Genomic DNA, 6000 nt, shown 5'->3' with positions numbered 1-6000 from the left:
TGAGCGTGTTGAGATTATGTTCGGAAGCATCGATGCACCAAAGCACCAATAGTTCAAAGACGAACCAAGCCAAACTAGATTGTTTCGTTCTCCTTCATTCCTTCTTCAGGTGGTGCAAAAGGATTTCCTTGTTGGTTATTATGCACTGAGAACTCACTCATTTTTATTTATTTTTGCAATATATTTATTGCATTTTTCTCTTTTTTAACAAACCGACAAATTCGACAATACAACAAAACAATACATAATACAGACAATACAATTACTTAAAATAAAAAACAAACAAAAAACAAAACAAAAACATACAGTACAAACACACTCATTTTAATATCCTATCCTTGAGTAGCTACTAGCTGGGGGATGGAAAGAAGAAAAAAAGTAATATACAAATCATATCTCTGTATAGTGTGTGTATAATATGTTATCTTTTTTCCTTTGTGTTAATAAGCATGTGCAGCAGTTGACAGTAATGTAACCTCCCTTAGATCAGTGTTTGGATCTATTATGTATTGCACTTTCTGTGCAAACCTTGCTATGCAGGTTTGCCGACTTGTGCCATACCATGCAAGAAATCTGTCTACTTATTGGTAGGCGGAGACGAACAAACAGAAAATACACTAATACAGCCCTGAAGGACTCTGGTCAGGCAAGCAGGTTTAAGTGATTAAATGGATTGAATCAAACTATTCTAAAAAACGACTTGTTATCATCCAAATTATTGTTGTGCACATCATTCAAAATATATTTTTTGAATATTTGGAACATTCATGCAAATGATTGTGTACAATTGTCTGCTGTTCCCTTACCAGTTGCTTATGTCATGTTGAACAAACTATTATTCTGGTTCTTTGTGGAATAGTTACCGTACTGTACCTTCCAAAACGTCTAAGGGAGCCGGATCTCATGGGATCCATTACCTTCAAAGAGCCGTTTAAAAGATTATTGTATATTTATATTTTTTTAAGAAGCATTCGTTGTAATTCTATAAGGTGGCCCCACACCCCTCTGCTCTGGCAGTGAGCTCACAATTTTGTATTACCTTTTCATAAAATATGTCTATAAATTAAGCTACCTCGACAGAGATAATAATAATAATAATAATTTAAGGATGCTCAAAGTGCATGAGTGATAGGAAGGGCTCATGATCAAACAATCGTCAGTGCTATATGACAGACATTTTGAGATGGAGCTAAGAATAGCTTAGCTCCATAGCTCCGTTACTCAACATATACACAGTCCCTCATAATTTACATAATACATTTCCCAATGGCAGTTTAAAATATGGGCTACATAGTTAGTAAAGTTATCAAAGTTTCTATACATCTTTCATTTTGTTATCTTTGATATGTTTCATATGGGTGTGTCACATATATTGTCATTTGATTTACTGTATACCCTGAATCTTGAATAAACAAAACGGTGGGAAAAAGAAAAAAAAAAGTTTCTATACATCTTTAAAACAAAATCACACCCGTGTGAACTGAGTGGTGCAACTCCCCTCCTCTCTTTGTCTCTCTCTCTCATTAGCAACCGTGCAGCATTATCTCTCTCTCTGTTTCTGGCACAACAGCGCCCCTACTGGTACTCATAGTCATACTGGTGCTCATTATCACACACATTAACGTCACATAGGTGAGCACGGACATTGCTGTTCCTTGGAGTGGTTGCACCACTCAAAAATAAAAGTAAATAAAGTTTAAAACTGTCAAATTACCTCCCCTGGCCAGTGCCTGATGGAGAGGAAAGGAAATGGTTGGAATAACGTGTTCCTCCCTGTCAGGTGAAAAGAAGCGGCTTGGACTCCTCATGCATTGAAGGAAACATGAGGTCAGTCCGTTGCTCTCCCCAGGTTAATTGGCAGAGGGATCGCACCCATGATTATACTAGACAATTGACACTGGGTGACAATTACAAAAAAATTGGGATTAAAATAAAGTACAATTTGAAATACGAACATATGACAGAACAAGTCTTCAATCATGCCTCCCAGCATGACAGTTAGGTCTAAATCACCACCTCTTCAGAGGCCTAAAGTTACAAATTGGATAATGTTGCCCTCTGCTGGTTGATGTGAAGTTTGTGCCCTTTGTGTATAAAGTAAATAAAATTTGAGTTTGTCTGAAATCCTACCATGAATGATGAGGACAGGACAGAGAAGTTAGGCTACTTGAAAGGTGCACACAGATGGCATGTGGCTCACATACAGTAGGTGCATGAATGGTAACATATTATGGATGATGGACTTTTGCTGTTCATTTGGTTGCCCTGGTTTAGGTCACAAACAAACGGACACAAACACAATAAACCTATACACATATATATAACCTATGCCTATCTCTTGAAAACAGAAAGATGTAAAAGTTTGGAGCGTTTCCCTTGGAGCTCAGGTCTCCCCATGTCCCACAAACTTTGGAAGGCATAGCAGCTATAAGCTAATTGGAATGGAATATGACAAATCTGAGTGATACATGACCCCAGAGATAATGTGTACCAACATGTTCGACAAAATCTGTAGGAGTAGTAGCAAAAAGTGTCCGAAATGGTGCGCCAATATCTGGAGTTGTGTTGTGATGTGTGTGTTTGATTTGGGATGGAGGTTCTTACTACTGGGAGTGTGTGTGTGCGCAAAAACGCAGTCGGACGCTGCATTCATGATTTGTGGCATTTTAAAGCGCAAACTGAGTTGTAGATGGTCGGCAATTCCTTCTAGTGAACCAGATATCCCATTTCCTTTTAACATTTGTGTATAATATTAGCAATGATGCAATTTTTACATTACAGCAATAAGGGGTAATATAGATTGAAATAATTTGATGAGATTGTTTGATCTAGAGCTTCACTTATTCTCTATAATTAATATTTATGAATTGCCGTAGGCCAAGTAAGAACCTCCATATGCACCTTTCAAGTAACTTCTCTGTCCTGTTAAGTTCTCATCATTCATGGTAGGATTTCAGACAGACAAACTCAAAATGTATTTACTTTAGGGAACAAGGGAACAAACTTCACATTAACCAGCAGAGGGCAACATTAGTCAATTTGTAACTTTAGGCCTCTCAAAGAGGTGGTGATTTAGACCTAACTGTCATGCTGAGAGGCATGATCGTATTTCAAATTTTACTTACCGGTATTTTAATCCCACAATTTTTGTAACCCATGTTTTTCACCCAGTGTCAATTGTCTAGTGTAATCCTGGGTGCTATCCCTCTGCCAATTAACCGTCCTGGGGAGAGCAATGGACTGACCTCATGTTTCCTTCAATGCATGAGTCCAAGCCAAGCTGCTTCTTTTCACCTGACGGGGAGGTACGTTATTCCAACCATTTCCTTTCCAATCCATCAGGCGCCCCGGCTGGCCAGGGGGAGGTAGTTTGACGGGTTTAAACTTATATTATTATTATTATTTTTTTTTTTTTTTGAAGATGTATAGAAACTTTGATAACTTTGTAGCCCATATTTTAAACTGCTATTGGGAAATGTAATATGTAAATTATGAAGGACTGTGTTGAGTAACATGTTCATATGGAACATGGTCTCTACAGTGTACATTATGGTTTAATGTGTAATGCTTTGTACCCTAGCTTTGGTCCTTTTGATTTACCTTATAACGTCATTCCCAATCCTTACTATTGCCATGGTGGTGATGATGTGCGTGTGCTAATTTTAGGCTTACTTAAAATGTAGTGGTATTCAATATCACAACAAAATTCCATCACATTGGATGTTCACACGGATGAAACAGCTGGCTTGGTTTGCCGGTTTGCTGACTTGTGTGCCAGACCTGAAATCTGTCTGATTGGTAGGCAGAGAAAGGCGGAGATAACTAACTTCCAGTAAAATGCCCTAACTACGTAAGCCATTTGTGTATTTTACAATATTTTCCAGACAGTAAATGGTGATGATGTTTTAAACCTCTGCACCATATTCTGGGGTAAACTTTTGCATAAAATAGCAGATCTACAATACAAGCTTACAGTGTGTTGGTTGCGACGCATTGTGAGCTTGCACATCAGCTATTTTCAGTGAATGTATTTAATGTAGAGAGAAAACAGTACAGCCCTGAGGGACTCCGGTCAAGCAAGTATAGTATTCACAGGGTTTAAGTGGTTAAACAGATTCCATCAAAGTGTGTGTGTGTGTGTGTGTGTGTGTGTGTGTGTGTGTGTGTGTGTGTGTGTGTGTGTGTGTGTGTGTGTGTGTGTGTGTGTGTGTGTGTGTGTGTGTGTGTGTGTGTGTGTGTGTGTGTGTGTGTGTGTGTGTGTGTGTGTGTGTGTGTGTGTGTGTGTGAGAGATATCCATTCCAATCATCTAACTATGTGAGACTAACTTCCAGTAAAATCCCCAATGACGTAAGCCTTGTATGTTTTATTATAATCTTACATGCGGATCTTACTTCTCTGATGTGGTTTCCCATGACAGTAAATTGTGATGATGTTTTACTACCTGTTCATCACTGAGGCGTTTCCAGTAATTACATGTTGGGAAGGCAAGATGTGTTGTTGTTGTTGTCGTCGTCCCTCCCCCGCGCACAACCAGAAGCACTAATAAGGCTTTCAAAATACAGTACATGCCAGAAGAGTAGGCTACAAAGCAGCAAAGGCTGAAAGGCATGCATTTGCATTCCAATGGGTGATCGAGGGTCACGCTCTATGCGCGACATCCACTGTCCACTAATAGTTCTCAAGTCTGGTGTTTGTTCTCTCTTTTTTTCTCAGTGTATGGATTTTGGCCAGGCAGAAATTGATTTGGACAGGCTGTCTGTCTTCGCCTTATTGTAGATACATCATTTAGCAGCAGTGTTGTAACTGGCGATTAATCCCAGATGTTGTATGAAGGGTTGCCATATCAAATCGAATTTATCAGTTTGGTCTAGTTTCAAGTATTGTAGGCCTATCCTCTCCACCTCCAACGTATTGACCAGGTCAGCTAGCCACATTTTGACACTGGGACCTTCTTTCCTTTTTCCATAGCAGTAGTATACACTTTTTAGCAGACATGAGGCAGAAATTAAGAAAACATCTTTGAGCCATGGGGAGGCCACTCATGGTTGCAGAATTATGAAAGATGATAGTTTGTGGATCTGGTGTAATTTGAAACAAAAGTATTGTGGATATTGTATTAATAATAATAATAATAATAAACTTTATTTGTATAGCACCTTTCATACATAAATGCAGCTCAAAGTGCTTCACAGGGCAAAAATAAAATACAATAAAACACAAGTAGTTAAAATGATAAAACAATGGCAAAGAACAAAATTGAATATAAGAACATAAAATAAATACAAATAAATAAAAACAAAAACACCACATGCAGCAAATCAGTCAGGACAGGGTAGGAACGTGCATATTAAAACTCAATTAAAAGCAACGTTGTAGAAGTGGGTCTTGAGCTGAGCTTTAAAAATGTCTACAGAGGCTGCCTGACGAAGGTACAGTGGGAGCTTGTTCCATGCCGACGGCCCGTAGAAGCAAAAAGCTGCTTCCCCGTATTTTTTAGTTGCCATTTTCTTTGGCAACGCGAGCAGGCCAGCAGTGGAAGACCTTAGGGGGCGGTTTGGGACATATTTAGGCAGGCAGTCATGTAGGTAGGAAGGTGCGAGACCATTGAGAGCTTTATAGACAAGTAAAAGAATTTTAAAATCAATCCTAAAAACAACCGGAAGCCAGTGCAGTGATGCCAAAACTGGAGTAATATGTTCTCTCATCCTAGTTCTAGTTAAAACTCTGGCTGCTGCATTTTGGACAAGTTGTAATCTGTCAGACCTTGATCCAGTAGTTTTGAATTATGGGACATAACATATAACAATGGCCCAATGGGCCAGGGTGGCCTCCCCAGACTCACATTTTTCACACAGAGGTGACACAGAGGGGAATATTCTATGCAATTTGACATTAGAGTAGTGTAGTTCAAGATGGACAATCTTGAACTGCATAAGACAGTGTCTTGCATTGATTGAACATCTATGAATCTGCAGGAGGGAATCGTTCCATTGTTCTTC

The sequence above is a fragment of the Protomyctophum bolini genome (assembly GCF_963924005.1).
Source record: "Protomyctophum bolini genome assembly, chromosome: 19".
In the NCBI taxonomy this organism is placed as follows: Eukaryota; Metazoa; Chordata; class Actinopteri; order Myctophiformes; family Myctophidae; genus Protomyctophum; species Protomyctophum bolini.
This window is presented reverse-complemented; position numbering follows the sequence as displayed.